Source organism: Falco punctatus (assembly GCF_963210335.1).
Source record: "Falco punctatus genome assembly, chromosome: 6".
Taxonomy (NCBI): domain Eukaryota; kingdom Metazoa; phylum Chordata; class Aves; order Falconiformes; family Falconidae; genus Falco; species Falco punctatus.
The window spans coordinates 1,721,589-1,749,531 of record NC_137585.1 but is presented as its reverse complement, the minus strand read 5'-3'; the positions used below and the strand labels follow the sequence as shown (position 1 = coordinate 1,749,531).

General features: G+C 43.7%; 1 protein-coding gene across 1 annotated transcript in view; it reads left to right on the top strand.

Moving 5' to 3' along the window:
* The window catches only part of HAO2 (hydroxyacid oxidase 2), a 107,991-nt gene that overhangs the window by 21,942 nt on the left and 58,106 nt on the right, over positions 1-27,943 (top strand). The window contains exon 2 of the mRNA XM_080391115.1: positions 25,861-26,040. The gene's annotated coding sequence lies outside the window, so the exon portion shown is untranslated. The remainder of the gene's footprint in view (positions 1-25,860; positions 26,041-27,943) is intronic.

Below are 27,943 nucleotides of genomic sequence, written 5' to 3'. Positions count from 1 at the left end.
CAGCCCCCGTGCTTCACTGTAGACCAGAACTTTCTCTTCCCAGATGGAGGATGACCTTTAATTGTGTCAGTTCCACCCCACATCCTCAGAAAACAAGGGCAGCTGCTTCACACATGAAGGGAAGCAGAGACTGAAGCAGCCATGTTGATCAAGGATAGATCATGACTGAGGTAACCTTACAATAGCTACATGCCTTAGAGCCTACCCATCAGTCAGGTCTGCAAGAGTCTCCAGGCAAAAGTTATTGCTCTTAAATGTCAGAAACTGAATTAGCCCCCACCTGCCTCTGTCCCTTTAGTGACCACTGTCGCAGTAATACTGACACATCCAGAAAAGCTTCCTGTCACAGTTAACCTAGGGGGGATCAAGCAGGGTTTGATGCTAGTAGTGCAAACGGTGATGCTGCACCAGAGCTGCTCAGATGGACTGAGAGGACTGGGCAGATGGGAAGGTGGCGGTCCCCTCAGGCTCAGGTCTGCTGGAGGAGCTGCCATGGACTTCATGTAACTGGGACTCATAGCAAAGACAGAGAGACTAGAAACACACCCAGCTAATTCATCAGTACTCCCATATATGCCGTAACAGTAATTGTTCTAAAAACTCCACCACCACTTACACTCCCCTGTCTTTCACTCCTTTTGTTCCAGCCACTTTCCTAAACGTTAAGGTTTTTGATTACCTTTCCCTGTTCCTTTAATGTCTTCGTGGTGCCGAGGGGGTGGGTAGGTAGGAGGTGCTGGGACTTCTTCCGTGGAGCAGCTGTGATGGCTTCCCGAGGATGTGTGAGAGCTGGGAAAGATGGCAAGGCATGACTTTTTCTGTATGCTGAAAGGCTTTCTCCATCAACCTGAAGAAGGACCTGAGAAGTGGTGAAAAGGTATAGAGTTGTCAGCCCTGAAACGAAAGCGTTCGCACAGTTGGAAAGTAGCTGGACAGTGTCTGCGTCCTCTGATGAGCTGAGACAATTCCATTACCCACAACTTGCCGTAAATCAGCCAGTCCTCTGCTCTGAAATAGGCATTCAGTGTCTGCTCTGTTATTCTTTAAAGTTCAGGGCTCTCGGTCAAAGAGATGGCTTGAGCGTGGCGGTTGGCATGGAGTCACAGCAGTAAAGGCTTTATCATTTCTTTTGGCAAAGTTGTCCCTGAACGCAGTCACATGCTAAAATACAATTTAAAAATATGAATACACTTTGACTATGTTTATGTTAACTTTCTGTGAACAGTCAAGCAATTTACTTTTATTGACAAGAAAATCTGTAAAAAGTCCATGTCGAAGATACATATGTGTGCATTTAAGTAAACTAGTTCTAAGTTCTCATGCATAAGCATTCAGTTTTGAAGTGCTTACACATTCCCCCAGCCAAAGGAATGGAAACAATACGATGTGATTTATCTGACCAATCAAACCTAATGCAGACAGCTGCAGTGCAGGCTCTGCTGCTGGCTGCTATTTCCATGCCGGCAGAAGACGCGGGTAGGTGCCCCAGATGATTGTATTTGTGCTGGGAGCTGGTCACTCGGCTGTTCTGGCTGATGACTCAGAAGCTAGAAAAAGCACAACCTGCCTCTGAGGGTCAAATGTGAAAAGCGTAGGAGCCCTCTAAACCTCGCACTCACTGAACAACTGTCTGTTGGTGGTATTCGCTAAGTGTGGCCTTTCATTTCTGTATTTAAATATGAATATGTTGATAGGAAGCAGTTTGCATGCTGTGCTGGATATGGAATCTCCCCCCTGCCCCGCCCCCCACCAATTGATTCAGAACCATTAAAAGAACTGTTGACAAGGTCCATGCAACAAGTAGCATATTAGGACAAAATGGTGAAAAATATGCTGACGTTTGATGTCACAGTGGTGTTCTTGTGGAACACAAGGGATGTGTGACACCATCACTGAAATAACAGCTTTGAGCTGTACCTGTGTAATGCTTCTGCGTGAATATTCCTGTAAACAATCCAGAAATGAAATACAAAGGCCTCGTTAAAAAAGCCCACCACCGAGAGCCAACACCTAGATTGCTCAAAGAGACGCCAAAATTCTGGCAAAGCTGCTGCCAGACCTGAAGGTGTCTAAATTCCTTACAGGGCTGTGCCGTTGGCAGCAAAGCTCCCTGTGAGCTTGAAGGTCTGCCACTGCTTTACGTAGCACAGCACGTAACCTGCAAGGTCTTGAGAAGAAAACCAGCGTGGTGTGAGCAGGATTCCCCTGCGCACCCCTCAGGTTTCTGTGATACAACAGAAATCCGTGCCCAGGATTCAGGGGTTATGTCTGTGCTTGTCCCATTGCCTCTCCCACCGGTGATGCCCCCTGGCAGCAGGGATTAGGCGTAGCTCCCTGTCCACGCTGGTTCTTGCTGTCTCTCTTGTCTTCTTTCCATCCTCATCCGTTGCGGGGAGCTGCTGCAAAGAACTTGGGAGAAAGGTAACATGAGGACAGGTCTTCTGTATCTTTAAGGGGTGTGTTTTGATGGAGGTGTGGGTTTGGAACAAAATGGCACTTGGGATACACTGCTCCTTGAGTCACGTTCTTAATCAGCTTGGGTAGCATGACCTGCTTGCTGTCTAAAGTACGTTTTCAAACAAAGATCTCCCTTAAATATTATTAAAAAAAAAAAAAAAAAAGTGGGTTTTTCCCCCTTTTTAAACCAGAAATGAAGCCCAGGTAGATTTATAAATTAGTGAATACCATGATTTTCAGCTTGTCACTGGACTCCCCCTGCTTTTGGGCAAAACCCGAGTGCAGCCTGACATGCCCGTTGCGGGGAAGGGACCTTGCTCGGTGGCAGGGGCCGGGTGGTGGTTCTGGCCAGGGGGCTAGGCTCGCAGGGGAGGGCTTCTGGTGGCCCCTGCGAGGGCGGCCATCAGCTGCACATGCTTTATTTATTTCTTGTCTGGAATGGCCACGTGAGAGGCGCGGTAAATCTCACACGTTTTCTCAATCTGTACCCCAACCAGGTAGGATTGACAGCTGGAGAAAACCATATATTCTGAGTGCTAAATAGGTTATCCACCATCCGTAGGAAAGAAAAGCAGTGAGCTTTACATTCGTGCCTCCCAACCGTGCCCTTGTTTTTGACTTTGCCACTGGCAAGGCTGAGTGCCTGACCCCTGCTAACGTGCGGTGCCTTTAATAAGGAGAGGGAGGGAAGTAATTTTATACACAGCATGTGAGTGATTCATGTTCTCAAAGGGGATAAAAATGTTATTAGAAAATTCTCCTGCCAAATGTGTGGCAAACGAAACCAATTTATTAATGCTGTGAAGCCAATGTGTGAAATTGGGATAAAAGGTGAGGTGCAGTCTCAGCCCTGCGCTTGCTGTGGCAGAATGTGCTGCGAGACAAAGGGCTCTTGTCCTGCGAGAGGGGATGCTGCTGTTGTGACCATGAGCGCTAGCAGCAAACAAAACATTTTCTTCAGCTTGGATGCTCTTCACCGTGTTGGGGTGGCGGATGCCGAGTCTGAAAGAGCAGACCTTGATCATGAGCCATGGAACTGCTGCTTGAAACCTGTAAAATATTGTCAGGACACCTCTGAAAATGCTTTTATTCTTTCCATAGTTCAAGGCTTCCTCTTCATTTAGGGTTATTATTTATTTTATTATGTGTTAAGCAGTCTCAGCGTGCTCTGTGTTGAACAAGACACAAAACAAAAACAGTCCCAGACCCCAGAATACTCCTGATGTGAAACAAAGTCCACACGAGTAAGGCATGGGTTTGGAGCCAAGCAAGAGGCCCCGACATGGCCCACGCTTTTTATACTAATGTATTTTACATGGGATAAAGGTGAAGGTGACCATATGTTCATGAAGTACCTATAAAGCAGGTGCTGTACTATTGACAAAAGCAAGCTGAAAGAAGTTTATATTGAAGTGACTCCTGAAAGGTTAAGAGTCCCCTGCCTGGTGCCCTCAAACTGATGAAGACTGTGACTCTTCCCACATCCCCCTCACTGCTGCTCTCTCTGCCAGCACCATTGATGCGACTGAACAGGACTGAAGCAGCACAGATGGAGCTGTAAGCAGGGTGAGCAAGTCTTAGCTCTACATCTTTTTCCATCGTATGATAATAGCATCACCCAGTTTTCAGCACCTGGAAACCATCAGCATCGGGACAAAGAGCAGTTGGGCAGAGCTGTGAGGACAGAGGAAATTTGCGGGGGAATTTCTGCCTTGAAAAACTCATCTTCTCCAGAACAGAATATACTCATTCATCTAATGATATCTGACTTCAAATTATCTTGTAAGTAGGCATGCCTTCAATTCCTTTGGATTCCTTTCTTTTCCTAAACTGCCCCCAAAACATTGATCCTAAGTAACTCCGTTTCTTAGCTACAGGTATCTAGAAATCTGGGCATTGTTCAATCAGATTTTGATTTCACTGTGGCAATCATTGTCTCCAAGGTGGTTTGTTGCATTATTTTATGCTCAGAAACAAAGGCTGAGGATCGTTCTGATCAATTTCTAAAGAATATAACCCAGCCATTAGCTCACTTAGCCCATCCAAGCCCAGACTTTCTGCTCACCTTTCATTCAAGAAAGCCCTTACCATATCATCTCCAGACTTTGGCAGTCAAGCAGCAGAGGTGATGTGAAGTCAAGTTTTGAACAAAGTGAAATGTATTCAGAATGTTCCTAAACAAGAAGTGTGAAAACTGCCTGTTATTCTTTCATGCCAAAGAGGAACGCTCAGGAATTTGATGAAAGACTATAAGGAATAAAATTTAGGTTCTGTAGTGGAGCACACACACAGTATGAGTGTCTGCATATCTTTTTTCATTTACTTCATGGACTTGACCTCTAAATAAAGTTTTGCAGATTTAACTATTCTCAAAGCTATGAGATTTTTTTTGGTTGTTGGTTTTTTTTTTTTTATTTAAGTCTAGCTTCTATTAATGAATCTTGTACTGGTAAATTTAATCAGATATGGGATTTCTTCAAGCTTCCCTCAGCTGCCATTGTATCACTTTTCTGCTTGCCATTGAGCCAGCAAACTCATTCCCCAAGATTTTAATATTATTTGTATTTTGTCTACAGCAGGGATAAATGAATTAGTTTCTGACATAATATTAACATTTTATAAGCCTAAGTCACAGAGCATGGTAGCTCAGCCAGAGCTGAGTGATCCGGAATCCGAGTTAATTGTTGGGGTTAGTATTAAGTGCCCATGGTCATCTGTCAGGCAGGTGTCTCCATCTAGCTCTGTTTACAGCTGGAGTCAAAAGGTGAAGTCTGCAGAATCAGTAGCCCTGTCTCTGTACTCCCTGTTGTCAGGGTATACAGCGTTCAGCCTTCTTGCCAGTACATGCAAGTCCTTTGAAGAGTGCGGTAACTGCACCTGGTTCTCAGGACATAGCATTCTAAAGTGGAGTCCAAGGTCTCTAACACATAAACCCCCATAAATAAATAAAAACTACTGCTGATTGGGAGAAAAAAAGATTCAAATGGCATACATGCCTGACTTCTCAGCTTCGTGAGAGGGTCTTGTGAATCCTGTGAACCCCTAATCCAAGCTCCGTGGTGGTTTTGCCTTCACAAGCTGGTCACTGATACAAGTTCCTGGTCCTTTGTGGGTAAGCTTCTACACACTCTGCATTTTAACAAAAGCTTTGAGACTCAAACCTTCATTCCAGCATTTATCCACCCTCTTTATGAAAGTAACTACAAAAATACCTGGCTGTGGGCTCACTCAGTTGTTACGGCCAAGGAAAAATCTTAGGCATTTATTGCACTTTGAAATACATTCAAGTACGTGGTTCCCTGGAGTATGGATGTACGTAGTATTTTCTGTCTGATCAGCTGTTGCCATGTATTCTTTGGACCTTTCAACAGCATCAAGAACCCATTAATTCAAGCCATGGACTTTCCGAGGGGGGTCTTCAGAACAGATAGAATCTGTGGGCAACAACCTATGCAAAGGATATCTGTGTCTAGGTTAAGGCAAGATGGACACCTGGAACTGCATCTCAGAAGATGAAGTCTGAGATGAGTAGGCTGTTCAAACCATTGGTTTGAAATGGTGGTAGGCTGTTACCACCATTCCCCACCCCCCCACCCCCCCCTTCTCTCTCACTAACATGAAACTATCCTTACAATTCACTCAGCCATCAGGAAAGCCAGGAAATTATCCCTGCTGGTAGAGGAAGAGAATTCTTCTCCATGGGGTCCCTGGAGAGCATTGGCTTGCATTTCATGACATCTAAGAGTTTACAGTCTAGTGCAAATTCTGGAAATGGATTCCCTTTTATATATATATATATATAACTGAAATTATATTCTCAGTTCCAGTTTGCAGACCTATTACCTGAATTGGCTAATCCCCTGCTAAAGTCTTTCATGGGTCAATGGCTACAGAAGAACATAATCTGAATAGCACTAAACACGGTAGAAGACAACTTCATGAATTCTGGAATTAAGGGAACTTGATTGGCATCTCGTGGTAGTTTAACTTTGGTGTCTAATAATGACACCAAAGAACTGAGACTTTTCCTCTAATTGGCTTCCAGAGTGGCTTCCTGAATGGATTCCCTGGGGTCAGTGAAGAGCTGAGCTTACCTTGCCATCTCCCCATCAGCAGGGAGGTACTGCTAAGGGTACTCAACAGCTAGTGATTGTCCTGTCACCTATCTGGAGTTAATATCTCTGAAATATTGTCACTTGTGTCAGATGTAGTTGAAACTGGCTGACTTTTTCAAGCAACATGGTGAGAACAAGTTGAATAGAAAGGAAATTATGAGCAAGCTAACATCACAGTCTTCCATCTTCGCCTTCGGCAGCCCACATGTCCTTATAAGCCTTGCTTCCTCAGGATGTGTTTTTGTTTACCCTCTGAGCAGCAAAAGCACCCAACAGTCTTTTCTGCCACAGTCTGATAGTTTTGTGTATTGCACAGAGACTTAACAAGCAAAGTGATGGACAATTAACCAGTTTCCAATGTCACCTGCGCTGGCGTGTCAATCCGCTGGGGCTCTGCTGGAGTCACTGGAATTACTCTACATTTCCACTGGTATGGGCAGATCAAATCACAGCCTTGTTTGTGCTGTTACTTTCCATTTTAGGGAATCATAAGAATTTCCATGTTGTATTGCAATACTTAATTGGGAGTTGTTTATTTATTATTATACCATTTTATATATTTTTATGTACAGTTTATATATTATAATACTATTATTATCATATGGCTTAAGTGTTAGTGGGCAGAGTCATCTCCCAATGTAATTTTGTATTTCCTGGAATCCCACATCCTTGGACATCCAAACACAGTGCTGTAGCCAGTATCAGGGCAGATGTGACTGAGCTGTAACAACCTCCTGGTATTGCTTTACCATATAAACTGTGAGTTATGGTTCTGTAGCATACATTTGCATATGTTGTTGTTTGCAGCTATATGACAACAGTGCTCTTCACAGTGTGCCAGAACTGTATTTTGTCTTGGATGTTAACTTTTTCACAACAGGACTGTGGAATTTAGGCTGGGGCTACTTTGCATTCATATGTATATGCGTATGTGTATGCATTCATATACATACCCTCTTGTGCCTTCTTTGCTATTCTGTAAATCAATTGGATGCTGATCTTAGAATCATAGAATAGTCTGGGTTGGAAGGGACCCCCGAAGATCATCTAGTGCAACCCCCCAGCAATGAGCGGGGACATCAACTAGATTGTGTTGCTCAGAGCGCTGTCCAGCCTCACCTTGGATGTTTCCAGGGATGGGGCAGCTACCACCTCTTTTCACTTAAAACCATTAACCCCTTGTCCTATTGCTAAAGGCCCTATTAAAAAGTTCATCCCCATCTTTCTCATAAGCCCCTTTACATATTGAAAGGCCACAGTAAGGTCTCCCCAGAGCCTTCCCTTCCCCAGGCTGAACAACCCCAGCTCTCCCAGCCTGTCCCCATAGGAGAGGGGCTCCAGCCCTCTGAGAATGTTCATGGCCTCCTCTGGACCCGCTCCAACAGGTCTGTGCCCTTCTTATGTTGGGGGCCCCGAGGTGGAGGCAGCGCTGCAGGGGGGTCTCACCAGAGCAGGTCAGAGGGGCAGAGCTCCCTCCCTTGCCCCGCTGGCCGCGCTGCTGGGGATGCAGCCCGGGATACAGTTGGCCTTCTGGGCTGTGAGTGCACATGGGCAGCTCGTGTCCATTCTTTCATCCACCAGTGCCTCCAAGTCCTCCTCTGCAGGGCTGTCATCCCCCATCCCATCATCCCCCAGCCCGTATTGATACTGGAATTGCTCTGACCCAGGTGCAGGACCTTGCGCTTGGCCTTATTGAACCTCATGGGTTTCACATGGACCCACTTCTCAAGCTTGTAAAAAAGAGAGCAGAGCCCGTGTGCCATGGTACCACTGTGGCGGTGCCATGCCTCAGATCTTGTGCAAGTAGCACAGTTATTGTGCTTAGGCAACTCCTCAGAAAGGAGCCGTAGGCCATAGGCTGGCACTTTCTGTTGAAGTAAGCCTACCAGCTATGCGACGTTCCGTGCTTCAGCCAGCAGGGGTGTTTGTTACATGGGCTGCTTTCTGCATAGAGCAGTAATCCGCGCTCCTTTGCATGTGATTTTCTGTAAATTCAAAAAAGACATTTTGTTTTGTCACAGTTTACTCTGGTCGTAATACTTATCTGTAGGAAACCTAGTGTTTGTAACTCAACTAGTTGTTTCTAAGTATTGAGACTTTTTTTTTGTCTACTGCCTCAGCCAGAGTGGTTTGCCCTGCAAGGGGGGATGAGGTGGGAGCTGGGGGTCACAGCAAGGCAGGCAGGGGTGGGGACCTCACAGCAAAGCAGCACAGGCCCACAGCACCCAAAGACAGGGAGAAAAGCAGGTCCAGTGAAGGTAACAGGGCACAGCGAAGAATCCCATTGCCACAGCAGTCCAGAGTGACAGGGCAGGAGGTCAGCTCAGTGGGTCAGGCTCAGGATTAATGGGGTGCAAGGCCAGGCACAGGCAGGGACCAAAGGTGAAGCCCTAAGCCTCAGTGCCTCTGACAAGGCATCTTACAGCTCTTCACATGGCAACATCCAAGTTACACAGCTGTGCCGTTCTAGAGCCCAGCTTGATCCCAGTGGCCAAGCCCCTTGGATGGGGTGGGAGGTGGCTGCAGAACATGTTGATGCACTCAGGGCAGGCTCTGATACATACTGGAACACCTTGATTCATGCATTTATACAGCAATCAGGGATACCTTATTGATTCCTGTTCTTATCTAGTCTCCTCATAACTGAGAGACAATAGCCATCCTTCTCCTTCTCCTTCATTTGCTTCAGGAAAGCTTTTCTTCATTACTGTATTTCAGACAGCTTGAAAATAACCAGTGGCCTTTTTGCTGTCTGATGGTCTCCTTGTCAACCTCTGCCTGTCGTGTCCCTACTTAAGGGGGAAGATTTATCTTTATCACAGTCCCCATTCCAAGAAATAATAAAGTTCAGAAGCAACTGTCATGAGATACTATCTGAAACAGTTTTTTGGGACCAAATAGCTGTTCAGGTTGTTCATATTCATGTAATTTGGTGTTTACATTCAGCTTTTTAGTGCATTCTTCTCTGTGGTCAGGGGCTCTCCGGCGCCATCACAGTTCTGGTGCTTTCAGTATTCGAAGAAATATTGCTTTGACCAACACAATGTCTACGCACAACAAAGATACAGATTTTTATGCATGCCCAGTATTGTATAGGGCACAGTGAGTTTTAGCACATCCACTCCCTGTAGAAAAGAACAAGATGCTTCTGCCTCTGAAAGACTTTCCAGAGTTACAGAATATTTTTCCTTAATGATTCAAAATGTTGAAGCTTTGTTTGGAATCTGTTCTGGGCTACTCATGTGTATGGAAAACATTCACTGGACTTTCTGCTAGCTCCAGGCTGCTGGTTCCCAGAACAAGGACATCTTGGGCAGTGAGGAGTAGGCAGCATTGGAAGTAGCTGTCTGGAAGACATAAGACTGGAAAATGGGTCAGATTTGATAAGCCTCCCCTACTCTTACCTTTCATTTAAATTGTAAGTAATGCATTTACCCAAACACAAGACAGCTTTGAATGGAAGACAATATTTTCGTTGTATTTGAATTTTGGAAAGGGGATATTTAACTTTGTACACAGGACAAAAAATCAGGTATTTCCCTATCTTCAGATTACAAACTAGGTCAGGATTTTCCAGTCTTCCAGCATCGCAAGCTTGCTACTTTGAACTGCTGCTGTCTCCGTGTGAGGTGCTGGGAAGCGGGCTCTAAGCAGGGGTCACACCTGCCCTCCTCTGTCGGCGGGGGGAGTCTATGAACATTCAATATAGAAAGGGACACTGATGTGGAGTGGCAGTTTAGAGTGTATTTTCTGAAACCTTTTCTTCCTCATCCCACAAGCTGTCTTATATTTAGAGGACTCTGAAATTTCGATTTGGTGGAATTTTTTGGTTTTTTTTTAAACTTAAAATTTTGAAGAAGGCCTTCAAAAGTACAAGTGAATTTAAGATGCATCTTCCTCATTTTGTAGACCATCTTCCTCATTTTGTAGACCATCTGTAACAATAAGAAGCCATGTGATATGGATGCTCTGTTCATATTGGTGAGAGGTACTAGACTCTGGCTATAATGTCTAAGTATGACAGTGTTTATGATCACCAAGAAAGAACGTCCTGGCAAGGAGCTATGTTGGCATTTCCCATTGCCTAGGCTTCCTGATTGAGAGATGAGGGACAAGTGGGAGATGTAGTAAACATGTGCCATTACAATTAAGAGTCTTTCAACAGTATGGGTAGGGCGGTTGGATTAATTTACCTAAAATCTGGGAAGCACATCTTTAGTGAGTTCTCTTCCTAATAACTGAGTATTGCCAGAGAGCAGCGAGGACAAGCTGCTTCCTAAAGAGTGGGGACCTGGGAGCCAAGGAGAGTAACATGCCTGGCAGGGCAATGGCTTTACCAGGCAAGGTCTAGTTCCACCACGCCCAAATGAGGTGAGCAGAGCAGACCAGGGCCAGGTTCAACCAAGAGTCCAGATTATTAGACAAGCTTGTGATGATGAAGCAAGTACAAGGTCAAGCCAGGAAGCCAATTCACAAGTCAAGTTTGGGTCTCATGAGGGTAACCAGGCTCAGACAGAGTCCAGTGATCGTGGGGAAGGGCTGTAGTGACAAGACGGGTCCATGATCAATGTCCAAAACAATGAGGTTCAAGTTGAGGCACAGGCAAGGCTGTGGCTGCTCTAGAGACCAGCAGTCCTACAACAGATCTCAAGCAAGGGCTGGTTAGCTCAGGGCTGAACTTGCAGGGAGCTCCTGGGCCCATGGGCAGGGTGTGTGGGAGAAGTCCAGAGGTAAGGCTGGTTGGCACAGCTAAGGCCTGTTAGTGCAGTCAGGGCCCTGACAACTATTGAACTGAAAATACGGCGGGAACAGTTAGAAATTTGGCTCATTGTTTAGGTGAAAATTTTCTCTGTACAAACTGCTCTGTTAGTATCTTTCCTATGTGTTTGAATTCTGCTTGAACTAGCTCATGTGAAAAGAACGTTTTCTAGCTGGAAATAGAATTTTCTATCTAAATTAATCACTGTCTAGAGGTGATGTGAGCTCTAGAGCTTGCAGGAGCTCACAGAAGAGCTTTGCCTGCAAGATTCACCCCATTTCCAGGGAACATGGGTAGTGTGTGTTCATCGAGTTTTTTCTTAGGCTGTCGGTCTCATTTTGTGTGAAAGGGAGTCAAGAGCATGATTTCTTCTCTTAACAGAAAACAGATGCTGTGCTTTCAGTTTGGGGCAGTATTAAATTAGGTTAAAAGAAACACTCAGCTGAGAAGAGGTCTCCAAAAGTGATTTGTTCTGTATAAAGGGGAGATGTATCTTCACCTTCTCCAGAAGACCTGTAGGGCAAGTGTTTCAACTGCATTGTGGGAAACTCTGGGAAAGTCCCCAGGCTGCCTGATCCACACTTGCAGCCCTTATCTCACGTATTCCCAGTGAGAACTCAGGCCAGACAGCTGTTGGGTCTTTTCTGGAAATCCAGCAGTTCATGTGCCAAATGCCACTTTCTGTAAGTATTAATTGGAGCAGGGACTTGAATGTCGGTTTCACCTGCACCAAGAAAGTGCCATATCTGGTAGTCTGCAGAATCTGTCACTTGGAGTCAACAGGAGTCACTTTGGCTCCCATTCTGGCCTGATTGTTTATTTGAAGAGTAATCCCATCAACAGAAATCAAAAGGGAGAAAGCTATTCTCTTAATTTCCTTCTTTAAAAGTCAGAACAAAATCTTCTAACATTTTTAGAATAGCAGTCGTGAACACAGTGCAGTTCTCTTGTCTCATAGCTAAAATGGCTTCAATGGTTGGCAAAGGTGTTAGTTTTCTGTTTGCAAAGGCTCTAAGTATATGCAGCATAGCTTTCATGCAACCAGCAGCATGGCGTTTTGAGAGAAGTTCAAGTGATTGGGCTTTACATGGGTAAAACTCAGCTCCATGGTTCTGGTCAGGAGAATGTGTCTTCAGCAGAGTCCTTTGGACCGTTAGATCAATATAATTACAATCTTCATGATTGCCATCTCTCCTAGCACTGGACTATATGGTGTTGGAGTTGATACTCCACAACTGAGTGGAAGGAAGGAATGCAAGATAATAGGAATAACATATGTTGCTGTCTTGATAGGATGCTGAGCATTGTAAATCAGCATGGACTTCAGCCAGAAGCACTCTTAAGCCCCTGCTGAGAGTGTCAGCAGCACACAGTTCCCCAAGTTTATGTCCCTTCACACAAAACTTGTGCAAATTTGAGCTCCTCCATTCTGGTCCAATAAATTCTGAAAGAGAGATCTTGATTCTCCATTCTTGGAACTGCTGGTTTTGAACTCTAGGGATTTGCCTTTCCCCCCCGTATATTTTCCCCCTTAAAATGTCTCTAGTTGAATGAAATAAAATTGGTTTTCTACAGTGTATTGGCAGAAATGATGGAATATCAGTCATAGAATCCCAGTATATTTTCAGCCAGTGCCTGCCTACAATCCTGTTCAGATGTGCTGAGAATGGGCCGTCAAACCCATTGCTGGCCCTAACATCAGCTAGGAACACATTGTCTTCAGACAAATTGCATCACCTCACACAAACGTTAAACAGGGTATTTGGAGGTTAGTTTCTTTATGCATTTGCTGCTATTTTGACAGAGCATGCCCTTTGTGGTGAGCTCTTTGAGTGAAATTCCACAGTCCCCGATGGAATGTCAATAGAAGTGGAACTCCTTAGGTGGTGAAAGGTACGGTATCTGTAGCTGGCCAAAAGTCAGGTGAATAAACATGTCCATGACAAACATCAATAGTGTGACTGAGTGGAATGTGATCGATTATTTTCTTCTGCATGTAGCTGAGCACTCAAGTAGGGTTCTGTATTTAGAAATAATCCATTACTGGGATCTCTCCCAGTCTCCTTCTTACCTGGTAGGATTTTTCCTTTTAGGTTTATGTCCAGTTTCCCTCTCTCTCAGGATGTAAATGGTGCAGCCTATAGAATTCCTGTTGACCTGCTACACAAAGGATATTCCTTAGCAGGAAATGCAACTTAAATATATGGTCTGCAAAGGAACCGGCTAGATCTGTTAAATCCCCCGGTTAGCACCATGCTGTAGAGGTGAGTCATCAAAATGCTCTTAATTGTGAAAGTTTGCATGGGGCTGACACCGCGACTCCCACCCTGCTGGAATAAAGTCACTTATTTTCACCTGTTTGGAGTTAATGGAATGCTATACACTAGTAGGACAAAGAAAGTAGGTAGCCCTGGAGTGATGTCTATCGGTTGGGAAGCGGTAACTTGGGAAGGAAGGTCTGGCTTGTGGTCAATTACTGAATATGACCTTTTGGTGCAGGGCTATGGCTGAGTGAGCCCAGTGAGTGATGGCTGGGTAATCACTGGGTGTATAAACAGACAACACTGAATAAAGAGATCGTGTTTCCTCTGCTAACAGCACTGGTAATACGTAGCTGGCATGAGATGTGCACCCAGTTCTGCTGTCTACACTTCGAAAAGGTGATGAAAAAATGATGAGGGTTTAGAAACAATTACAAATATGACTGCGAAGTAGTCTTCATAATGGAAGAGCAACTCAAATGGAAATTAGGCGAAAGCTCAGCGATGGTCTGTAGGTAACTATACAAACAAAGGATTTTGATCAAACAGCTCAGACAAAGGCTGAAATGACCAAAAGACTGCAAGTTTCGACATTGTAAGATAGACAAATCCACACTGAAAATCAAGTTCAGACACCTACAGTGGAGGCCAAAGAGTTGCTGGAAAAAACTCATCAGCAAATGCAGCATATTCCTCTTTACTTGAAGTGACTGAGTTAATGTGCATTATGGCTGGCTGTTTGCCTGTGAGATGTCCTTCAGCTCAACAAGAAGTTTTTGGGATTTATGTAGGATTTCTGTGCCTTACACTGGAAGTCATGATAACCTCCTAGTTTTCCCCTTTAGCTATAAAATCTGTGTGCCTACCTGTTCATCTGCTTCTTTGGCATGTGGGATTGCTTATTTCCCTTTGTGGTGGGCTTTGAGCACGATCCTGAAAGCTGAGATAGTTTTCTACTCAGAATCTACAGGAAGAGTGAATTAAAGTCATCGGGATCATTTTTCAGATTCTCATCGTAAACAAAGAAACTTGCCTATCCTTATTGCAGTTTTGTTCTTGTATGAAAGTGTCACGTTCAGCAAATAACTGGGATCTTGCTGCTGCTGCTGCTGCTTGTGTCTTCACCTCACTCCTCAGTTTCTTTGGGCCAACTGCAGCTGTAGCACTGGTGCTGAGTGGCTAGGAAAAAAAATGATCTGGAACTCAACAGCATATTGTGTGTGAGCAATGAATTTTTTGCCAGGAGTATGTATAAAATAAATTACTGCTGTGATCCATTTAGAAACCCTCACTTTCCTTAGCTATGGCATCTCCTTAGGCAGCTCGGCTGCTGTTGGCAGGCTGGAGTTCTGGCAGGGACCAGAGGTACGTGGGCAGGAGACTGGGACCTGGCACATGATGGCAGGAGGGTGGGAGGGGATCAGGAGGGGCTGGCTGAAGGGATGAGGCTAGATTTTGCTCTGTGGTGGTATGGGGCCAACATGATTTTTCTGAGGCAGGCAGCTGTGAACAGCTGGATGAGGAGAGCAGGACCAAGGTGAGAAAGAAGCAGGACGGAGATGTGTAGTAGAATGGGTTAAAAGAGCCAGATTGGAAGGAAAAGAGTCTTCATTCCTTTTTTATTCACTTACCTCTGAATAATACTGAGAGGGCTCTATGTAGGATGAAAGAAGTTGTCAATCTAATATTGCTGCCAGGTATTTGAAAATGCAACTTCGAGCCATGTTGGTTGAAAAAAGACTCTTATGCTGTTGGTGAGCCGTACACGTGCCACTGGTGTGCCGTATTTTTGTGGTTCCAATTTTTCAGTGTGAATGTTAAATGATGTTATTTGATGTTAAATGAAAACTTGTAAAGAAAAAATGACATATGGTGGTGCAGTTAAAGGTAGAACCATAACGTGCACCCACAGGAGAGCCTAGTTAATGTAGGCAGCATAACAACAGGCACACTGCTTTATTACTGACTTCAGATTATCTGCCATTGCAATGGCTGCTGGTGTTTTTATAACTTCATTTTTCTCTTTGTTGACTCTAGTGTGGTTCAGCCCGGCAGGTTACCTTAGTCTCTAATCTAGTAGGTGGTGACTGCCTTTTGCAAGACTTGTGCCTGAGTGCACTGGTGTTGCAAGTCAGTGTCTGCTGAAATCCTCAGTCTGCCTTCATTTTCTTGTACTCTTATCATTCCCTTTCTAGGGCTTCCTCAAGTCCCAGCTGTCCAAACCAGCACATGCCGAACTCTGCTGCCCATCTGTTCATCTACACAGAGAAGCGTGACCACATCCCCACAGCCTCAACCAATTTTATTCACTTCCTGCTGTCTTTGGATTCCAGATAAAGCTTTTTTTTGAGAAACCTTCCCCTAATCTGTCCACTTACTGATGTTAATGTGAGTGCTTTCATTTGGAAGGCGGCTTTATCATAATTGCACTGGACTGGCTGTATTGCCCTCCTAAAAATGACTGTGTACACCGGTGACTTGAGACCCTGGGAAGGGCATGCATTTCCTTGTGCCTGTTTCCATTCTGCATTCAGTCCTGTGTGTGTCCACATTTCAGCTGTCACCTGGTTTCACCAGGAAGTTCTTGTTATCAAGAATTTGCATTTATCCATTGCTGTGTTAGCAGTAGCCTCAAAAGCCCCAGTCATCAATATGGCCCTGTTATGTTTGATGTTAAATGAACACATGAAAGTACAGCCTCTGCCCCAAATTGCTTACAATGTGCTAGCACCACGCAACTCATACCTCTGCAGCAAGCAGTTCTCGTCTCATTTTATTTCCTGGTATGGGTGCCTGTAAAATGAACATCATCTGGAGACAATGGATCATTTTACCTAGGCCACCAAACATGTGTTTGTTGGTAATAACTTTGGTTCACTATTCAAGCATGGCCAAGCAAAATGAATGGTCTGGATTCAGAAGCCTTTGTATCCCAGCTCCACTCTTCCCCACACATTATTCTATAACATAAGTCCCTGATCTATGGACGTTTGTTTTATAGCCCTATGTAAAGTACCATGTGTTTTACAGAACAGAACAATAGTGACAGCCACATTTTCAGTCAATGTGGTTTGGGATTTGGATGTCTTTCCTCTCTCTCTCTCTCTCTCTCTCACTTCCCCCCCACCCCCCCACCCCCCCCCCTCCACCCCAGTCTTTAGGTCACTGTATTGTTTTCAGAACTGGCATATCTCAGAAATCAGCAAGTCATGTATGACCGGTCTCTGCTTTACCTGGGAGCTCCTTGAGTCCTGTGCCAAGAGTTTGTCACAAATTTTAAGACATGCAGTTTTTAGAAAATAATTCCAGCAAGGTGGTAAAATTTTGCTTCTTTTTTGGAGTCATGACATCCAAGCAATGAGTAAACCCACCAGAATACCTGCCTGGCAGCCTGCATGACTGGTGTGCCGGTCTGTAAGCCAAAGCACTTCAAGTGATGACCAGTGAAAGCAGGACACCATTGCCTGGGAAACCAAATAAATAGAAGCACACAGCCATCCATCACTGCCATCTGGAAAAGATTGGGCTGAACGTCTTCCTGTCAGGATCTGCTACAGTATTTATTTGTATAGCTCAGCTTTAGCTTTGGGGATTTCAGCAAAATATTCCTGTCAGCGATGATTCGAAGAGAAGAGTTGGGTCTGATTGTCAGGCTAGTGTTAATTTCTTTGTTCAATTTTGCAAAATTACAGTTGTAACTAATAGTTGCACCTCTTTTTTCACATGTAGGGGCTTTACGTGTGTAGAAACACCACGCAAGAGATGATCTCATTTTGGCATTATGTACACGTGTTACCACTGCACTGCGAATGATCACGAGCTGGTGACACGTACAGGTGTAAATGATTCCTGATGGATGAGTTTGCTCCTCTGGTGTATGTCTAAACCTGATAAGAAACACAAGTTTTGGCTTAACACACATAGTCCGGTGGGTTCTCTTTACATCAGAAGATAAACAAAAGCCGAAAGATGGTGCTATTTTAAACATTTAAAATAGGAGCGTCTGAATGTATTAAGGTACAAGGGAGCTTGTGAATCAGTTAAGCAGTTCTGTGCTAATGGATGTATGTTACAATGCAGTAAACCTTAAAATTTAATAAAGTGATGCTTAAATCTGGAAGGACAGCATGAGCTGTACAAGCTATACAGAACAGAAGAGGGTAAAGAGGCAATTTTAGCTAGCTATAACTCAGCAGTGAAAAGTGTACTGATTCATTTTTTTAAGTGAGGACGCAAGAAAAAGGAACAAACAAATGTAAATGTGCATTTGCTGCTAACCACCAAGGCAGAAAACAAAATATTCTCCAACCAGCAAATGCCACAAAATGCCAAGTTTAGGGAGGAGCGCAAGCTTTATGTATGCTGATAACTGTCAGAAATTCCATTTAGTCAAAAAAGAACAAAATAGTTTCCTAAACTGAACGGAAAAAAATAACTATTTTTCAGAAGGGAGTGAGTCTAGTCAGTGAAGACACTGTCTGGTATCTGCTTTGCCATCTGAGAGGGATGGAGGGGGTGAGGGAGGCAGAGAGCAATTTGGTGCCCGGACCCAGGAGGTTCTGCTGACAGAGGACATGGAGCTAATTCCTGAATTCACTAGTGTAGGGAAGAAGTAGAAGAAAGAAGAGAAAAAGGAAAAAAAGAGAGGATAAAAGAAGGTTAGAAAATGTAGGACCAAACCCTCAATCCCATGTTCACTGTTTACTTACTTTTTACTCAAGTTGGCTCCGTTTGACTTCCATGGGAATTTATAGGAATCAAACCTCAGTAAAGGAGAACTGGGCCATTGTAATTTTGATTCTAGCGGATGAGAGAACAAGCACTAAGAAACTGGGATCCTCAGCAGAAGAGGAAGGGCAGTCGTGTGCATTCATATGGTCCTTTTCTGAATGGACACAGTGAGGCTGACAACAAGCTGGTTCTTCCCATCAGTGTCTTCAGTTTTACACCCTCCCACTAGTGTTACATGTGTGGGAGCAGGGAAATCCAGAGTTTTTCCACTGATGGCCTTGTCTTCAGTATATCCCTGAGGATTCACATGCTCTGGGAGAGGAACTGTTTTCCTTCCTGGGAGAGCTGTGTCCTTCCTGTAGCCCTCCTAAGAAGTCCCCATGAAGACAGCCTCATGGAGCCTGCCTTTCCCCAGAGCCTCCTCTTGCAGACCCAGTGTAATTACAGCACAAAGAGCTAGCATTCCTTCATGAAAAAAACCCACATTTTCAGAGAACAAGAGGCAGGCAGTGTATGTAATGAGGGGCTGTTCTGAGACGGAAGGTTTGAAACACAACTGATCCGTAAATGAAAATGTTGGGATAGTGTCAAAGCAAGAGTTACCTGAGACTCAAAGGGAGAGAAGAAGAGCAGCAAAGAAAAGAAGAGTTAATGCTTGACCTAGATTCTTTAAAACCTGTTTTTCAAAAGGAAAGGAAGGAAGAAGGGAAAACCATTCAGGGAGCCTGAATTGTTGACTAGACCTCAGAAAATCTAGCCCTTGGAAGGATGGCTGCCTGGGAATGTAGGTGTTTGCAAATAATGGGTAACTTTCTATGTTATATTTTATTTCTTGCATTATCAGCTTCATTTTCTAGACAGGAAGTTGGAAATGCAAAATGCAGTGTGCTTATTCTGTGAGAGGAAAGGCAGAGATTTCATTAACATATTCAGAGAAAGGACCACTAATAGAATTGTAGAATCACAGAATCATTTAGGTTGGAAAAGGCCTTTAAGATCATCAAGTCCAACCCAAATAGTTAAGAACAGAATTGAAGAGTCAAACTTCCTTTATTCCACAAAGCTGAAGTGGGAGTAAGAGCCACTATTAAGGAAAAAATCATGCTGCAGAAGACCTTGGTCTGTCCAGAACCAAGTGCTGCTGATTTGCAGGAAATTTATTTATAATTCTTTGCTCCAGAGAAAACTGAACCTCCAGGTGCATGCAGACCAGGATCTTCCTTACGTTCCAGCTCTTTGCTGACACTGTCATTCTTTCCAGGTGAGTGACAGCATGTGCTGCCAAAGGGTTTGCAAGGGCAATAATATATAGATGAAGAAATAAATTAAGTGATAAGGAAAGGTGAAGTGATACGCCTTCAGGGATCAAATGATATGGTGGATAGTTGTGTATTATTTTACAGGCAGTGTTATGAAACTGTCAGACTTGAAAGCAATAGCACGGGAGCAGGAGGTGAAATCTTTGCAGCGACTGGCTTGCTCTGCAGTGGAGATGGGACTTTGGCATCCTTTGAATAAAATGTAGAAACTCCTGATTTCACTGAAGCTTAAAACAGCAGCAACAACAACAGCAACTGAAGGCAAAGAGAATGGAAAATGAGGAGAAGAAATAAAGTTAAAAATTCTCTCAGCTACTGGACTGTGGCTTCACGTTGTCGGGATAACTCTGGGACTTTTTTATATCATGGTGATGTACATACTACCAGTGCTTAGATATTTAAATGGACAGATGTTGCAGAGATGCTAAAAAATCACACCTGCTTTCTATATCCAGTGTTTTGCTTACTGGGAGGACTCAGTCTAGAGATGTCAAACAGCATTGCTTCTGCATTCCTTGGCTATACTCCATCGGAGGAGGCAGCAGTTTTATTTTCTGCTTAGCTCTCTAGAGAAATCATGATGCACAGTTATAACTCGGCGGTTGTATTGTTAGCATATCCCTAATGACTTCAGCTCGCCTCTCTGCCTGGGCAATGATGCCTTCTTTGGCTGTGTTACTGGCATGTAGTAGCTAGCTCACAGTGTCCTGCCAACATGGAATGCATTATCAAATCTTCTGAGTGCAGATGTCTTTTTATTTTTGTTATCTTATTTTCTGTCTCAGAACTTGAAAAAGGGGAGAATCGGTGCTTTTCTCAAACCAGACTGAATTTCCACTGTGCCTTTTCACCTCACTTCATGCTGCTAATTCATGCTACTTACCGGTGTGTCTTGTGATAATATTTTAGTTTCTTTGTTTTGCAGAAGCGATTGTGTATCTCATCCTTTGTCCATAAAACCAGCATATTTGCACCTTAAGAGGGCCAAATGTGAAGGCTGAAAATATAGAAAGACATTAAAGATATTACTGTTTATTATTTTTAAGCCCATTTCATGAGTTTTAAGTGAGTCTAACAGTTTTCTTGCATTTGAGTCATGGTCTCTGAACTCTGTGATTAGCAATGCTTTAGTCTGAAGCTAAAAGGAAAGCTGTTGGCTTCCATAGGTGCGAAACCGCACCACTACAGAGGGCTCAGATCATTGACCTAATTTCTGCTAAGAAATGCAGTTTTATTTTGGTTATGTAAGCTGCTTCCAAATATGCTGTATGCACCAGTCTGATGAGGGAGGGATTTATGTCATTTTAAAAAAAAAAAAAAAAGATTCACAGGAAGTCTCTGGTGAAAAGAAAGAAGGACAAAAAAAAAAAAAAAAAAGAAAATTGCCTGCTTGAACAGAGGCTAGATTTTGCTTTGATGAAGCCACAAAGAATTTGAGCACATATGAATAACGTCTTATGAAAGTTTTTAGAACCAAAGTAAGATATACTTCACCCCTTAAAGCTTTAATGTAATGTCCCGTGTGGTATATTAGCCACAGTGCATCAAGCACCTTCAATTTATGACTCTTGACACCTCTCAGGTACCTTCTGCTCAGTTGCCTCCTTCAGCCTAGGCAGCTGTCCTTATCCTGGGGCATCTTTAAGTGCAGCAAGACATGGTAGGTGGAAGGACAGAAACACTACGGCTTATATCATGCTACTGACAATTATTTTAGAGTGATAGAAAATGAAGGAGGAACCAGGAGGCTGAGTGAAAGCAAATGTAGAGCCCGTCATCAAAAAAAGGGAGTGAGATTGATGCTAGTGAATGCTGTGGCTGTCTCAGATGGCATGCAGGCTACCAGCTGGACTGTTAGCTGGGATATAAATACTTTGTTTTTTAGGAAAAAAAAGTATCTGTGGTAACCTCTTGAAAACATTTTTCTCATTTCTTGAGTCACATTCTATGAACTGTAAAGTCACAGTAATGTGCTCCTAGGCCAGGAATTGTTTAGAGTCAGGAGTAGAGCTGATAGATATTTTTCACTTGAAAACAATTTTTTGATGAAAAATGGCCTCTTTTGTGAAACCCTCTGTATTTAATGAAAAACAGAAAGCAAATATGTTCTTCGACTCTAAGTTAAGAGTAAATATCATCCCAAGGCAGTGTGAGCTCCACATGAAGGGAGAAATCAAAGAGTGGGAAAGCACACACACTCCCTAGAGCTTCTTTCACTCAGAACCTGTCATTTCCTCCATAGGGGTACTTAATTTAAACTGGTGCAGGATACAAATCTTGAATAGAGAGGAAAATAGCGGTTACAGGAGGAAGACTACAGCTGTTGAACGCTGTATTGGAGAACATCAGCTAAGGGCTGAACGTAGCTCATTTCAGATCCCGAGCACGTGGCCAACCTGTTTGAAAGACTTACCTATGCAGTGATACCTTCTAGGTACTTTTCATTTTAGTGATATTAGTCTTCCAGTGGTTCTGGAATATTCATGGTCTGATGCGGGTTTTCAAGCACAGTGGTCAGTGGCTGAGGCATTTTTCAGTCTTACCTTCAAGTTGTCTTCGTTTGCTGATGTGCCTAGTCTCTGTTTAGAGCTAGTAAGCTGGATTCCTCTCTGTCATTTAAGTATTTGTGTAGTAGATAGTTTTGGAGTCATAAGCCATTGAACAGCTCTGTGCTTAGACGTATGTGAACTCTCAAGGACTAAATTTAATCCCCAACATCATGTTTTGTAGGGGGTGTCAGCCTTGCATTGTACAAGGGAGTTGGTTTATTGACTAGCTTGATGCTTTGTTCCTTAAGCAGAGTATAAAGAGAGACTAATACTGTGGCTCATTGCATTTCACTGATGATCTCTTATAAGCTGATGTCTTAATTGCATTACTTGTCAAGGTGAAGGGCTGCAGACAGTCCCCAGAGGCATGGGTACACTGAACAGGACCCCTGGTCACTTGGGGTTTTCTTATGGGAAGCTTATCCCAGGTAAAGGTCCCTCTTTAGAGGAGCAATGAACAGAGGCCATGGATCTCCCAGGAATTTCGCTGGCAGCTCTGACAGCTGTGAAATTGTCCTATCAGCAGCCGTGTCATTGGAGGGAGTGCCACACAGATCCTGAAATGGAGCTAAATGAACTAGGCATCCCTCCTGTTGGACTGTATCTCTTCATATTTAGTCCTGAACCAAGTAACTTCTTCCCTAATGGTGCATCACGTTGGAATAAACTTGGTACTTTTCTGTTAAATCTGATCTGCTTGGAGAGCACTGGGAACACTCTGTGTAAAGGAGGAGTGAGCATGGGGCATGTGTGCTCCCTTAGAGGCTGTCTGCCCCCACCGCAGGGGTAGGAGCCCCTGCTGCTTGGTGGGACTGTCCCCCAATGAATTGCAAGGACCCAGGCACGCTGCATTTGGGAAGGGAAATCTCCTTCAGTGAGCAGCATCCACAGCTCGTTGGCAAGCAACAGCGAGCCTAGAAGAGGGTTAGTAACTTGCCATTGACTTCATTTTTCCTTGACTCTAGTCTAATAGCACCTCAGATGTCCAAGGTTGTTTCACCTGCACAAAGGTAGGGTTAGATAGCCAGCGGAGACGTGGAGCCTTGGAATGGATGTGCTAACACACATCTCTGCTCAGGCTCCATAAGTTTAGCTGAGGGCCATGCTATTTATTTTTTAGTTCCTTTTACTTATGCTGATATTTGGAAAAAAAATGAAAAAAAATTTGAAAAAACATATTTTGTTGATTTGTAAGTTTTTGGAAGAGACATTCTTATATACGTTTTAGGCTAGAATGTCACTCCTGGTAAATGAAAATAAAAAGAAACATTTATATACAACTATGTTTTTTGCTTTTTGACCACCATTCTTTAATAGCTTTTTTCCTAACTTTTTCTCCTTTTTTTTTTTTTTTTTTTTTTTTTTTTTTTAAGTGCGAGATGTTGATTTCTTGCACCCAGAACTGAGGGAGAAGAGATTCTGAGTTTTGGGGCTCTACCAAGAATCAAGGCAACCCTGAGGGGTCAAGGATGCTGCAGAACCTCAGGCTGTCTGAAGTGTAAGATATGCCCCAGCCTCAGATGGAAGAAGAAACAGTTGCAACTAAATGACGAAGCTTAGTGGAGTCAGTCAAGTGGAGATGATTGCTAAATCAATTTTTTTTTCAGTTCAAAGCCTCTCTTTTTGATTTGCCCATCACCATCTGAAAAGTTTGCCTATGGGACTCAACGTTTTCCAGTCTGACCACTGGTTAGATTTTTTAAAAAGCGTGACCAAAAGTGATTTAGTAATTCCTGAGCATGAGGAAAAGTGCAAACCTCGTGTTTGTGAGTCTAGAAAAGGGGATGGAAGTGCTTTAGTGATAATACTGCTGACAGAAACTTCAAATTAGGCAGAAAAAAAACTTCACTAGAAACAAAAAGTTTTTGAGTGTCCTGATGGAAGTTGGTTTGCTTTTGTCTGAATAACAAGCACTCGGTCTAGGCTCAGTTCATTTTGAAGAGCTCTTGTGGTACTCCTAATAACGAACGCCCACTGGAGTGTTCATTGTGTTTCCTGTGTATAAATTATTTTCATGAACCGTTTGCCTGGCACATGCGGCAGTGGAGGGCACCGTCCATGTGTGTTTGGGGTGGGGGAAGGGGTTTGGCAGAGGTAGGCAGGTTTCATTGGTGCCGCAGCGTTCTGATCGCTGCTTTAATGATTGACTTTGAGTCCTCAAGGATCAAAATGCTGTGGAAATACAAGTTATAATGTAGTTATATAAAATTAGAGCGGCAGTAAAAATGAGAGTGGGCTAGCGGCGGGAGAGGATACATGGGAAAACAATTCCTAAACTGAAACGTGCATTAAAGGTTCATTTAAGCAGGTTGCTATGTAACTCTGGACTGACCACAAGCATGTTAAGGCAGCATTCAACTCCTCTGTAAAACATTTGCTGGTCCACAGGAAGAGTTTGTTGCATTAAGTAATTTATGGGGTGCTAAGAAGTTCCTTAAGCTATTATTAAAAACATACAAAATCTTCCCTGGTTAGGACTCTAGTAACTCAGACTTCTAACTAAGCAGAACTGATAGGGCAGGCCTTTTGATGTTTAATGAGTTCTGAAGCAGATGTGAGATGTGATAGACAGGGGAGCCAGGGTGATTTAGTGCTCATGGAACAAAATGATGAGATCCCCTCCCGAAAAAGAAAATGTAGCTAAAAAGGACAGGTTTTGTTTTTTTTTTTCTTCCCTTCCCTACCGCCCCCCCCGCCCCCCCTTCTTCCTTTTCGGTGCATGTGTTTTTGATTTCCTCACCCCGTGCCTCTCAGTGCTGGCTCATTTCCATTCAAACACACACAGAACACTGAAAACTAATTAGCCCTGGATGCAGCCACAGGAAGTTAGCCTGCCAAGTCCCCTTTCCCCCACAATTCCTCAACTTTCTCAGCTTGCCTCAGGCCAAGGGCTTTGCACTGGGCCTCTCTGTGTAGGTTGCCAGGTCTAATTTTACAATTTCCCTTCACCTTATCAAGTGTGCCCCAGGCCCAACAAGGGGGAAAGGATCAGAGCCAATGTTGTGTTGTGGGCCTTTCTCCCCCACACCCTGTCCCCACCCACCTCTTTTCTTTTCTGCATCAATTTTGGGAGACTTGGTTGTATCTAGTTTCAGTGTTGACTTGTTAATCTGACCTTTGCTAATGCTTTTTAAAGGAACCAAAGAGAACTTCACCATCTTGTAAAACTTGAAAGTCCCTCCTCTCCAAGACTTTTCTTGAAGGTTAACAGATTTTCCCAAGAGCCAGAGGACTACAGGTGTCAACCATTTTCAGGCATCTCATTTCAAAGCAGAGCCCACCACAATCCCAACGCGAGAAGCCAGTCTGATTAGAAGAAAGCAGCAGGCTGGATACCAGCCTACAGTGGGTAGAATCTTGACACGCGCACTCAACAAGAAAATACCAGCATGGCTGCAAAGTTATGAAGGTCTAGAAACATGTCAGGGTTTTCTTCTTGATTCTTACCCTCAGCTGCTGGGCGACAGCTAACAAAAGTAATTTCAGCTCTTTTGACATCCTTTTCTAGGCTGGTGATGGCAGGACATAACCTCTACAGAGAGCACTTTGAGCTTTGTGGGTGAGAGGCACTGAAGGACCTGGCAGCTGTTAGCAAATCTCAACGGAAAGGGGTGAAGAAGGGAAAACATCGAGCAACTGAACTCCCCTCTCCCTTCTTCTGTTGTATAGATAAGTGGAAATTGATGACCTTGTTCGACTGTTGCCCATCCAGTCCATTGTCAAGAGCCCACATGATCTAGAATGGTCTTCAGAGGAAGGCTTGAGGATCCTGTGGCGCAGTGGGTGAGAAGAGGCTAATTTGACCTTGTTGTCCAGTGCCATCCAGATCTTCAGGAGTTAGGAAGCGACGTAAGCCCTCAAACACAAAATGTTTGCTGTCATTGCCTGTGACAACTGTGGATGTTCTTGAGAGCCACATAACTATCCCGTCCTTTTTTATTGCTGTTAGGTTTTGAGCTGTGCCAGTTTCCTGGAGCAATGAGTTCCACAGTGTCACTGTGTGTTTTGTGAACAGGATCGTTTTCCTGATGGATGTGCTCTTTGAGTATCTGGAAAAGGTCATGCTACATCTGCAGGTGCTGCACCTGCCCTGTAGCCAGTGAACTCCAGCCTGCATGGCTGGGAGAGGGGGGTCATCTGGGTACCAGCTCTAAATGAACTCAGAGTTTGAAAATAACCTGAAGGAAGATAACCCAAATGAAAATTACAGTGCTAGGATGGGTTGCTATACAAAAGGAATAAGATCCTGTTCTGTTTCATTCTCCCCCAGTGCAAGACTTAAGAAGAATTTTGTAGTGAAGTTACATTTTAAACACATTTACCATCTTGCCTTTGATTTCCATGAATGTTCTTGCTGCAGAGCAGGTGGTGGCACCTAAGGTACTGGGTATGGAACCATCTACTGCCAGTCTCTTTTCACAGCCTGCAAAATGCCTGTAAGGATGTTTTATTTAACATTTCTTACATGTTAGAGACAAACCAGTTATGGAGAAGTGACATCACTGTGCAGGCGCGGTGTTCTGGAGCAGATATCAAATGGGAGCACAGAGAGGGGATGTTCTAAACTTCAATTTGGAGCATTCTTAAATACGCCACGTAGCCTGTGAGCAGTCCATTAAGATGAAAGGGACTGCTCTGGTGAAGGCCATGACACTATGTTCCAGTAGCTTACTGAACTTAGACAACCCAGATCATTTTAAGAGAAAAACCCCCAAAACCTCTTCTGTGGATACAGACAATTCTGTTAATCTGATTTCAGGGATGTTGGTGGCATTTGTAGCCTAAGCTCTTGTTGGGCAGAGTCTGGTTTTCCCCCTGCATCTGGACCTGGCCCCAGTGGCCCCAGTCTGCTTGGCCCGTCCCCATTACAACTCACATTACAACAAATGTGAGCTTGGCAGGGCGGCAGAACTAGCAGCCCACTGGTTGACCTGCATGCTCTCCCTCTGGCTCCAGGTTTTAACACTTCTCCAAGTACTTGCAAGAAAATAGCCTCTTATTTTTTTGATCTTTGCCCAAGTAGCAGAACTCTAGTCCAAAATTAGCACATCACTATTGGTGATGTGGACTGGGGATTCACAGAAGAAATCTGTGAATCCCAGTGAGAACTAAACAGCAGAACGCCTGTGTCTTAAAAGAACAAAATTAAGACCAAAGCAGTTTTTATGCAAATATCCGTATTTCTTTTAGCAGGAGCAGAGCAATGCAAAAATGGGAGTGTTTGATAAACATTATTTCTGACTGTTGTTTTGAAGTTTTCTGTGAGGTATTACCAGATATAATGACCTACAGTTCTGGAACCACAGCATGCATGTCTTGTGTCAATTTTCTGAGAGTGCATGCGTTTAGTTCAGCTCATTTTTCAGAACTCTTCATTTGTCCTGAAGAGCGAAAGGAGGGAAACAAAAGTCTAACGTAAGAAGTTGGCTTCCTTTCATTTCCATGAAGTCAAAGAAGAGCTTATATTTTGCTAGGGTCCTAGCAAAATGAGCCCATGTGCCTGGTCTTAGAGCTATATATCTGATTGCAAGGAGAGCTAGCTAAAAAAATGTCCATCCAAACTTCACTTTGTGAAATAAAAAAAGGAGGGTTTTTACTGAAAATGAAAGATTCCACAAAATAATCTTATTTTCTTTGAGCTATTCACGTATTCCTCTTAAAACCTAACCTCCAAATTTTAGAGTGCCATTTCTCAGTGCTTAGGGCTGGGATTTGTCAGCTTTTGTTGGTTGTTCAAAAATGCATGTGTTTG